The sequence below is a fragment of the Chrysochloris asiatica genome, unplaced genomic scaffold, assembly GCF_000296735.1.
Source record: "Chrysochloris asiatica unplaced genomic scaffold, ChrAsi1.0 scaffold00038, whole genome shotgun sequence".
Taxonomy (NCBI): Eukaryota; Metazoa; Chordata; class Mammalia; order Afrosoricida; family Chrysochloridae; genus Chrysochloris; species Chrysochloris asiatica.
The window spans coordinates 18708485-18720793 of NW_006408556.1; positions in this window are offsets into that span (position 1 = coordinate 18708485).

The window sequence follows — 12309 nt, forward strand, 5'->3', positions numbered from 1 at the left end:
TCCTTGGAAACCCTATACAGGTCACTATGGGTCAGAAACGACTGGACGGCATTTAACAACAACAACATATGGCTTGAGGGCTGGATGTTCGCCACCCCTGCTATAAGTCAGAACTGACTGGACAGCACACAACCATTTCCACAATCCCTGGTTCAATGCTTGCTTCTAGAAAGGACCAGGGAACTCACAGGGGTTCAAAATAGACAACTCAGCTTTCCGATGGAGTCCTGGTGTGGTGCTGTGGGCTAATGTGTTGACTTGCAAAGTCAGTTTAAGCCCCAAGGTCAGTGGCTCTTGCTTACCAGCTGCTCCTTGGAAACCCTCCACAGGGTCGCTATGGGTTGGAACCAACTTGATGGCACCTAACAACAACAATAACCTTTCAAATACGGAGCTCTGGTAGCACCATGGTCAAGCACTAAACTGATAACCTAAAGTCCAGTGATTTGAACCCAGTAATGGCTCTACTGGAGAAAAGGCTTGGCACATTGCTGCTGTAAAGATTACAGCCTAGGAAACTCTATAGAGATGGTTCTATTCTGATATATAGGGTCTTTATGAGTTGAAATCAACTCAACAGCACACAGCAAACACAACTTTTAAAAAATAATGTTAGTTGTTATTGTTGCTAAGTACTATTAAGTCTGAGTTTGTTCTGACTAGCAGCGACCCTATATAAAGCTTCTGAGAAGCAGCTGGTGGGTTTGAACTGCTGACCTTGTGGTCTGCAGCCCAGTGCTGATCCAACAGAGCCACTCTAGTGTTATCCACCTCAAAATATAGTTGGATTTCAATAGACCCACCAAGCATGAAGCCACAGACATAGAGGTACAGAATAAGACATATCATTAAGGTCTTACCTAGTAGACGAGGGAAATGCTGGTAGATGTTCCTCTGGGGCTCTCTTACAGAAATTAGCTAATTACCTTCTATGTTTACTAGAACGTCTTGATCTAATGAACATTCAAAACACTGTTGTCTTAATCCAGTTTATCTACATCAGTCAATATATCTTTAAGGATTGTATGAGGTGCTTAAAGTTCTCAGCTAATTTAGTAAAAACCAGTGGATCAATAATCAGTTGACATTAAGGAAACTTGACTTGTATCCCATGTATGTCAGAGAAGAACTGTGCTTTGTAAGCTTTTCAATATCTGATTTTTCAGAAACAGGACATCAGGTCTCGAAACACCAACCTTTTGGTTAGTAACTGGACATATGAACTGTTTGTACAACCCAGAGTCTCCAGTGGATCAGTAACTGAGGATGAAGAAGAGGGAATAGTTATTTGCACCAAAATCCCCAAGAATGGGTTCTTAGCTGTCATCATATCTTACCCTCCTTCTTCTCTCAGGATTGAGTTGGGAGCCTGGCACCAAAACAAGGAAGTCACATCCTTAAGACCAGTGACATCCTCTCTCCTCAACTCAGGTACATGTGGCTTTGTCCCAGTCTCTTCAGGGCTTCTACAGCCTTCACTGGCCTCCTGTAAATGTCATTTCTAACCTGAACCTCTTCCCAAAATGTCAGATAGAAAGGATATTCTTAAAACTCTGACTCAAACATTTGTCGTGCTCTATAACTTTCTGGAACTCATCCAAGTAAAATTCCCTTGGGAGATGCAGGCTCTGGGCCAGGAATAGGAAGTTGTCAAGATAACATGGGGATACTGAGTACCTTGGAGGGATCAGGGAAAAAGAAGACCTTTGACACTAAGCAGAAGAAAATCAAAAAGGGTCTAAGGTGGGTGCTAAAGACAAGTCACCCATTATACTTGAAACGTTTGGTCGCATTTGTGTCTTGAGAGGGGATCCCAAGAGACCCACTAAACACCAGTCTAGAGAAAAAGTAAAACTGGAAGCAGGAGCCCTGGTGGCATAGTGCATTAAGCACTGGGATGCTAACTGAAATGTCAACAGTTCAAATCCACCAGCTGCTCCTCAGGAAACAGATGAAGCTTTACTGCCTCAGAAACCTTAGGGAGTTCTACTCTGTCCTCTAGGATCATGATGAGTTGGAATCAACTTGATGGGTATTTTTGGTTCTGTTTTGTTTTCTCCTCTGGAGCTAAAGACAGGAGCAGGTAGTATACACAGATGTTGTTGTTGTTGTGTGCCGTGGAGTCGGTTCTGACTCATAGCGACCCTGTACAGGTTTTCTGAGGCTGTAAGTCTTTATGGGAGCAGAACAGCTGGAGTTTCGAACTGCTGATCTTGCGGTTCGCAGCCTGATTTGTAACCACTATGCTATAACTATAATAAGTTTCGAAACACTATGGTGAGGCACTCATTTTTCTTGATGAAAGCTACATCACAAGTAAGGGGACAACTCCTTTCACATAAAGCAAAGGTAAGGTCATGCTCTGACAGGACTGACTCAGAGCTTGTTATGGTCATAGCTGCTGTTAACTGTCATCCAGTTGGTCCCTGACCACAAAAAGATTGATCCATGGGACTTCATTGGTTGATTTTCTAAAGTAGATCGCCAGGCATTAGTTCCTAGGTCATCTTAGTCTGGAAGTTCCCCTGATTCCTTTTCAGCATCTTAGTAACATGCAGACCTGTGCTGATAGATGGATGGCCAGGAATCAAACCCAAGTCACCACATGGAAAGCAAGAATTCTGCCATGGAACTATCACTGCCTCATGGTATGATTATAAATGTTCCCATGTAACCTCACTGTTAACACCTGGGAGTAGACACTAGGATGAGATGTGAAGTTTATTCTCAATGCTTAAGTGATTAATACCTACTTCAACTCTTTTTAAAGAGCAAAGGTATGGAAACTTGCCCAGGACCATGTTTAATCTACAAGGTGGCGGACAAGAACACACTGATTTATTTACAGCAAACAGTAGATGCTTATGTGCATCTGGAGCATGATAAATGACCATTTTACAGCATTATTATGTATACAAAAAGGAGCTTACCATGTTACCAGACATTCAAACTTAAACTGTGTCTATACACGACATTTTAAAAATCCAGGGGCTGTTCTTCTCAATGCTGATATGGACTTCAATTCTGGGGGTCATAAACCCTAGTTTAGTTTCTCAAGTATGGTAAATCTTTTTGTTTGACATCAGAGCTATAAGACAGAAAATATTTTATATAATTGGTGAAATGCAGTTATCTTGTAGTTATGTTAGCTTTTGGTGATTTTTATCATGAAAGCTGCTAACAAAAGTTTCAAGTTTTTAGATTGTGCATATATTTGAGAGTATTGTGTGTTGTGATTTTATTGTGTGCTTGTTAATGTGGTATATGTGATCACAGACTGGTGGTTTGAAGATCAAAGGTTTTTGAATCTATCTGTTTAGTGGAATCACTTGTAGAGCATTTGAGTCCCGAAGTTCAGACCAGTAACATCTGAATAAAGTCGTTTGTCTTCTAGTGAACATTCTTCTTCCAATTATCCAACTCTGATGTTAGATTACAATTATCTAAGATTTTGTTGTTGTTGTTGTTGTTGTCAGGCGCTCTCAAGTCAATTTTGACTCATAGTGACCCCATGTGACACAGTAGAACTGCCCCCTACAGTTTTCTAAACTGTAATCTAAGCAGGTTGCCAGGTCTGTCTCTCACAGAGCCACTGGGTGCGTGTGAATTGCCTACAGCTTTCAGTTTAGGAGTTGAGTGTCACTAAGCCTCCTTGGCAAGATGTTACTATTAAGGAAATCTGGGTGAAGGGGACCTCTTTGTGCTATCTTTCCCATAGGTCTATATAAATTTGAAATTTAAATAATATCTTTATGTACAGGTGATGGTCTAGACTAATTAAACCAAAATCTCTGAGAGATGGATGCCAATCAGAATTCTTTAGAGCTCTCAGGTGATTTCAAATTATGACCAAAGTTGATAGTCACTAATATTGTCCAAGTAGCCATCTGACCTTAAGTGTTTTTGTTCTGTTTTGTTTTACAATTTCTTCACAATACGTTGTTATTGTGTTCTGTCCAGTCAATTCCAACTTATAGCAACACTATAGGACAGAGTAGAACTGCCCTATAGGAGTCCTGGTGTGGTGCTATGGGATAATGACTGCACCTCAGGGTCAGTTTGAACTGCAAGGTCAGTAGTTCAAATTCACCAGCTGCTCCTTGGAAACCTTACACAGGGTCACTATGAATCAGAACTGACTTGAAGGCACTTCATAACAAGAATATTTATTGGCTGGGTGGTGTGGGAGTGCTGGAATTGTAGGATAAGCAATGGACTGCTAACCACAATATCAGTGATTTGAGCCCATCAATCGTTTCATGGAAGAAAGATGAGACTTTCAGGTTCCATGAAGATTTACAGCTTCAGAAACCCTGCACAGGGTCCCTATGAGTTAGAATCAACTTAATGGCACTAAATAATGACAACCATCTTTATGGAAGCAAAATGACAGTTCTAGTCTCCTGAAGAGCCACTGGTAGGTTTGAACCACCAATCATCCAGTTAATAGCCTAGTACTTAACCATTGTAACACCAGGGGTCCTTCCTCACAACATAGCTCACCGTAGTATTAGCAATAAAGCACATTTCAATTACTGAATGAAATAATATGAGCTTTCTATATTCAAGGAAATGTGCAGAGATTTTTCAGGGGAAAGATTATATGTATTTCAGAAAGAACAGTACATCCACTTTCTAAATGATTCCTAGATATTATTTAAATAGGCATTGGCTATTCCTAAGAATTTCCTAGAAATTATTCATAATGGCATGACTAAAACATGTGATGACACAAAGAATTAAATGATTAATTGTGTAAGTACCAGTATAAATACTTCGGCCATGATTAAAGCTGATAATTAATTAAAGAATTTTGATCTGTTGTTTAATATGCATGCTTTGGGCTTTAAAATGCTGATACAACTAAAGTTTGTCTATTCAAGCAAACATAATAAAGGCACAAGAACTTACTTAGGGAGAAGCCTGAAATGTCAATACATTTACAATAAATTGACTTCTCAATTTCAACTGCTGTGGTTTATGTCTTCAGTGCTGATATTAGGTATTAAAATATTCCCAGAAAATCCTGTCTATCATCCATATACATGCACACTGAGAAGAAATATTGCAAAGAAATGGAAAACTGTGGAATGAGAGAAATTCATCATTAGGTCATAGCTGTTCTTATTGACTAAACAGAGCCCTTTTCAAATACTAAAGTAAGTTGTTAGTGTGAGTGTTCCATGTGTCAAGAAATCTATTGAGGTTTCTTAAGATACCACATCAATCATGTACCTCCCATTCACTACTGGCTTAAAATATCCATCCAGGAAGGTTCTCTAGAAGCGATAAGTCAATGCTTTAAGGAAATATAGAATTGTAGAACCTCAATATAAGAAGATTAGCTTCACAGGAACAAGCATTCTTTTTCTAAAACAATAGTTATCACCTGGATGCATGTCCACAGGTCTTGATAGGTAAGCAGAATAAAAGAAACAGAACTGGGAATCAAATAATCTATTGTTGTTGTTGTTGTTAAGTGCTGTCATGGCAGTTCTGACTCATAGAAACACTGTATAAGGTTTCCAAGGAGTGGCTGGTGAGTTTGAACTGCCAACCTGGTGATTCCAACTGACCGTTCAGTCCAGTGCTTATCGTATTGTACCACACCAGAACTCCCAGATAATCTAAACTACATCATAAATGACAGCCTCCATGTGTACCTGACAAAAAGCAAGCATGAGAACACAACTGTTGATCAGACCGCCAAAGGAGTAGGTCTATTATTTCTAACATTGGTCCTTGACCATTACAATTATGCTTCCCCATTCACCGGAGAGTCTAGATAAAATGCAAATTCTGATTTGGTCTAGGATGGGTTCTGCATTTCTAACAAGCTCTTAGGAAATCCAGATGCTGCTGGTCCTCAACCATGTTTGATGTGACCTGGCACTACAATGATTTCAATCTGGGAAGCCAGCTGGCCAAACTGTGCACTCTATGAGAAAGCTTCAAAAAGTTTGTGGGAAAATTTCCTTATCTTTTTATGGTGCTGTGGCGCTGTGGGTCAATGTGCCTGACTGCAAAGCCCTTTGAACTGCAAGGAGGTCGTTCAAGCTCACCAGCTGCTCCTTGGAAACCTTATACAGGGTCACGATGGGTCGGAATCAAGTCACCAATAACAACAACAACAATTAATCTATAGTGAACAATTTTACATGGGTTTCATCACTGATTTACCAGGTACTCCAGCCCTGTCAGAGATTGTTAATTTGAAAAGAAGACTTGATTCTCTAGGAAGGTGCTGTGGGTTTAGAAAGATAGATACTTCCATATCTAGAAGTAGAATCTTTGGTGTAGTGAAAAAAATGTTAAGTTGTTCATTACAGATTAGTAAGTAAGCACAACTAAGCCCAGGCTTAACTTGCTTATCAGATAATCTTACACTGAGTGTGTGTCTTTCTTTCATTTTTTTAACTGTGAATTGCATGAAGGTTTACAGAGTACATCATCAATTTTACATTACATAAATCACACACTTCGTTTCATCACAATGATCTCAACAAATCCCCTCAACATAACATCACTTACTTCTGACCTGTGTTTCTTTTTTCCATTCATCCTCCTTTCTTTACCCTTCTGAATGCTGTTGTTGGGTAAATGCTGCCCTTTTCATCTCAAATGGTCAACGACTCTATGAGGTGCATACTTTACTAGTGTTGTTGTTGTCATGTGTCTCCCCCCCTCCCCCAATATATACCTACCTATTTCTTGACCTATTTCTTGGCTGAAAATTGAGTTCCAGACTTCAAGGGCGTCCAAGGGTCATCATCTCTGTGTTCCACCACTCTGTATCTGACCAGTAAGCTTGGTCTTTTATTTATTTTTTTTTATGATTTTGAGTTTTGCTCTACATTTTCTTCCACTCAATCCAGGATCTTCTAATGTGATTCTTTTCAGAGCAGCGGGTAGTGGTATCCAGGCATGATCTAGATCTTCTAGTCTCAGGGTCATGTAGACTGATGTTCAAGTGTTTGATTATTCCACTGGACTAACTGATTCCAAGCATCTTGAATTTCCACTTTCCATCACATTTCTTTCTTCTGGACAAGCAGAGACCAATAGTTGCACTGTAGATGGTTGCTTATGACCTTTTTTTTTTTTTTTTAAGTTTTTATTGTGAATTGAGTGATAGTTTACATGGGAGAACATTGGCTTTACACTCATCATTTCATTGCAATGATTATGGTCCCCTCCGTGCATCATCATTCAACAGTATTTGCTTCTATTCCCTCTGGTATTTTTCAGAGGGAGGGGATGTACACAAAAACACTCAGGAATTATAATCACTTAAACAACCAAAGGGCACATTCTGCAAGCCTGCCTCCTGGCTGCCAGCACACAGCCTTTCTCTTTCCATGAGTCTAGAGTCCTCAGCTGCTCTATCTCTCCATGTCCTCCTCTCTGTCTCCATCTCTGGTGTTGCTTCTCTGGATAGGGTCCCACATTCCACTCATGCTCTTCTACCTTGATGGTCCTAGGGTCCTCTAGCTCATGAGCTTTTAAGGTCCCAGTCACTACTCATTAAAGTAGGATATAGAACATTGTCTTTGTGTACTGTTATATCAATTGACCAATTGTGTCTTTTTAACAGTGGCATCAACTTATTTATAGTACAAGGAACAGACAAGCACGTTGAAAGAGGAAATGATAAGGTTATAACTCCAGACTTCTGTCTTTAAATAATTTTTAATACACTGTCTTTTCTCTTATTAGAAAATTAAGAATTGTATCTATTTTTATAGTAAATAGAGACAGAAATCTCAAATTTTGTATTATTCAAAATATTCTTAAAATTTTCATCAAATATAGTACTTTGGTTTCTTGTTCACTTCTGTGTTGAGATATCTTCTTGTTCACTTCATGTTGAGATATCCTACGGAACAATTCTCCCCCACATACCTGGGGCTGTCAAGAGTTAGAATCAACTCAGCAACAACTAATAATGACAACATTATCGTACTCCTGGCAAACAAATACGTAAGTAATGCTTTATTAGAGAAAATTATTTTATGACATTGTTGCTATTGTTAAGTGCTCTTGAGTAGATTCTGACCCATAGAGACCCTGGATAGGGTTTCCAAGGAGCAGCAGGTGAGCTTGAACCACCGACCTTGCAGTTCAAATGACTTTGCAGTCTGATGCATTAGCCCACAGCGCCACACCAGGACTCCATTTTATGACATAGAATCATCATAATAGTATAATAGTTATTTACTTAATGTCCTGAAAAACATTCACTAATCATAATGAAAGTAATTTTAAAGAAATATTCTTATATGTCCCAGGACTAGAAAACTGGCTATTTATCTATTTTAGATCAAAGACAACCTGGGGAAATGATGGACACTATCAAGTCTCTCCTCCTCTAGGAAGCTGTATCAACAAATGGTTCACGGATCCCCAGAAAGTTCCAGAAGCCAGGAAATAGGGGTTTCAGGATTTGGTTGAACCCTGAACAGGAGGCTAGGAATACAGCTTCTACAAGTCCATCCATCCTGACAGCTAGCTGTCACTTCTCTGTGTCAGTCCTTGATGTCCTCTTCTATAAATTGAGATGTAATAGTGCCTACAGTTCTTTCTCTCTAGGAATTATGATGAAACCCAGGCACAATCACTTCTTCCTTGGCTGCTCAAAAATACTTTAAAAATCACCGGTTCTCCAACTGGTTAATCCATCATCCAAAGCATCGTGCCGCATTGATCAGTCATGAACTCAGCTTGGGAAATGCTCAATTTTACTATTTCTAATGTTGCGTCACTGAGCTCCATAAGAAACTAATCAGTTACTCTGCAGAGTGGCCAGGGAAGCAGAGCCATGCAAAGGTACTGAGCCGGGAAGCATAGCTTGGCGTTAACGGACACAGACAGATCAAAGGAGGCTACAGAAAAACCTCTGCTTCAACGTCTCAAACATCAAAGCAGGGAAACCATGCGACTACGTCCAGGGTTAGTACACTTGGCTGCTAACCGAAAGCCTGGAGGTTCCAGTCTACCGGAAGGTTCCTGAGAACATCTGACAGTGGGCTTTTGACAAGCCAGCATTGAAAACCGTGTCAAGCTCAGTTTACTCAGACACACATGGGGTTGCCATGAGTTGGAATCCATTCAGTAGCAACTGGTAAAACAACAACAAAACCACCCAGTTTTTTGTTTTTTGTTTTTAAACCACCCAGTTTTAACAAAGAAAGCCTTACACCTAGAAAGGCCTCTAGTTATCAGCAAATCTGAATGGTTGGTCCTTGTAGCTGAGGTTGAATCTTAAGGGAAATAAACAAAGTGCATGGGATTCCATTTGGGGCTTCTTACTTGAATAATATGCATCAGACTCCACTGTAGGATAAGCACTGGAACACAAGGTTGGTTTGAACCACAAGTTCGGCAGTTCAAACCCACCTGCCGCTCCTCAGAAACCCTATTTAGGGTCATTCTGGGACGGAACCAACTCAACAACACTTAGCAATTTGGTTGTGTCACTCAAATTCATGTGGAAAACTAGTTATGAATATAATAGGGATAGAAATAGGCCTTACAAAGTTAAGGGTGATTTAAGTGACTGATTTTTTAAATTCTATGAGTTTTTTGGTTGTATTTTTCAGTTCCAACGCCTACACACAACAGAAGGAAACACTGCATCATCCTCACAATTCTTGCTCCATTTGAGCCCATTGGTGTTGCCACTGTGGCAGTCCATCTCATTGGCTAGTCTTTCTCTTTTATGCTGGTATTTTTCCATATGTTCAGAGAGGATGGCAAGAGGACATGTGTTTATGGCATGTCAGGTATTGAGTATGATAAAAATATATATAATCATCTCACAGAAGTCCAGAGATACTGACATGCCAAAGATCACACAGCTAGTAAATGTTGAAGCTGGGTGATTTTAATTGTTCACAAGAACTTCTTAACTAAGACCCTAGCAGCAGTTAGCAAGGGGAATTGTAAATTGCTTATGAGGACAATCAAAAAAGGAGATTCGTTGTTGTTGTTAAGTGATGTTGAGTTGGTTCCAACTCATAGTGACCCTGTATAGGGTTTCTGAGAAATGACTGGTGAGTTACAACTGACAACCTTACAGCTGAAACTGACCTTGCAGCCCAGTACATTATCCCACTGCGCCATACCAGGACTTCAAAGAGGAGGCTAGGATGAGGAAACCTTGGTTTAAAGTAGCTCAGTTTACCCTCCTTTTCTTGGCAGGCTGCGGGCATGTGGTCCTGGACCCCGTTAAGTATGGAGGCAGACGGCAAGGACTCCGGTCTCCTCGGCGTCATGGCTTCGATGCCGGCGGCTTCTGGTCTGCCGGTTCTAGCCTCAAACTCCGGGACAAGAGAAAAATACAATAAAGCAGCTCAATTTTCACCTTGTCCAGGGAGAAACTCAGATAATGCAGCGGAGTCTTTCCCAATGGCCAGCCAGGATATCGTCTTCCCTTATCCTCACCAGTGGGCACATCAGCTTACAGAGAACTGGTCACCTCAGAACTAATTTTTATATAAAATCTTTAGCTTATTTTTACAACTTGCAAATCAGAGGTACAGATGGAAAATTCAATAATGTGATAATCCCGGTGTTGCCCTAGGTCTAGGATGACATTTATCTAGGCAGAAGCACTTTTATGATCCTAGGAACGACGGTTGTGGCATTTTAAAACCGCACAAAATTCTGCTGCAGAAATCCTCTCCCCTGCTTTTGTAAATCCTATGAGGTAAAACAGAATTCATCAAGTCGATGGAAACTATATGTCAAGAATGATCATACTGTGTCTTCGGGGTTTCCGACCTGCTAACTTTCATCAGTATAGTTTAGGACGGCTTCCCTCTGACAGCTTGTTAAGGGAAGGGATGAAGAAAATGGGGGAAGTCCCAGGCCCCCCAATATCTCCAAGGGTCGGGATTCTCTCACCCACCCTCAACCCTTTTCTCTATCACTCATTATCTGTGATGCCCCCAGATGCACAGTGGAAACATTAGCAGACACTGAAACCTGAGTAAGGAGTTCTGGAGAAGAATTTTTTTCGTGTTTCCTCTTCCATAAGTAACTGGTAATTCACGGTAGAATTCTCACATTCCATGTGGAAGACCCAGGTTTGATTTCCGGTCAGTGCACCTACCACGCAGCCTGCACCTGTCAGACAGTGGAGGCTTGTGTGCTGCTATGAATGGGTTTCATGGAGCTTCCAGACTAAAACACAGTAGGAATAAAGGCCTGGCAATCTCCTTCCAAAAGTCCACCTATGGATCACAGTGGTCTGGAGTGTTTCACTCTGTTGTGTATGGATGACCTGATTGCAGCTAACAACAACACTATTTGTAAAATGAGGGAACTTAATTTGATGAGTAGCCTCAATCTTTCTATGAATTTAGAAAAAAAGACACACACACACAAAGCAAACAGTTTGTGGTAAAATGAACATAACATAAAACCTGCCATTTTAACTATTTCCAAGTGTGGAATCCAGGGACATTAATCACACTCACAATGTGTGCTACCAACACGGTTATTTATTTTCAAAACCTATCCATCACCCCACACACAAATGCTGTATCCATTTAACAATAACTCCCCATTCCTCCCTCCTCCCAGTTCCTGGTAACCATAACCTACTTTAGTCTCTCTGCATTTGTCACTTCTAGATATTTTATATAAATGGGACCACACAATATTTGTCCTTTAGTGTCAGCTTAAGGAGCTCTGGTAGCATTGTGGTTACGAGTCGGGCTGCTAATCTTAAAATCAGCAGTTCGAAACTACCAGTCATTCCATGGAGAAAGATGAGGTTTTCCGCTCCCATAAAGATTTATAGCCTTAAACCCCTATACAGGGTCGCAATGAGTAAGAACCAACTCCACGGCATATAACTACCACCACTAGTGTTAGCTTCTTTTACTTAGCATAATGTTTTCAAGATTCATCCACATAAAAGGACCTTTTCAAACATACAAATGTCCAGACCCCACCAGAATTGTTTTCAACAGAGCTGGAGTGGGGTCGAGCTCCAATCCTGAAGTCACATTTTTATTCATATAATCCAGCTTCTCAGATTATTTGCTCATCATATAGATTGAATATGTATGGTGAAAGAATACAATCCTAGTACACATATTGAGGTGAAACAAAGTGTATGACTTGTTGAACATAAAACTGATAACCTGATCTGAACTCACTTCTCAATACAAAATTTCAAGCAATCTGAAGTCACCACCCGTTGCTGTGCATTCAACTCCAACCAAAATGTGTCAGAGGAGAACTGTGCTCTATAGGGTTTCTAAATGGTTGATTTTTTTTTTTTTTTTAATTGATCACCAG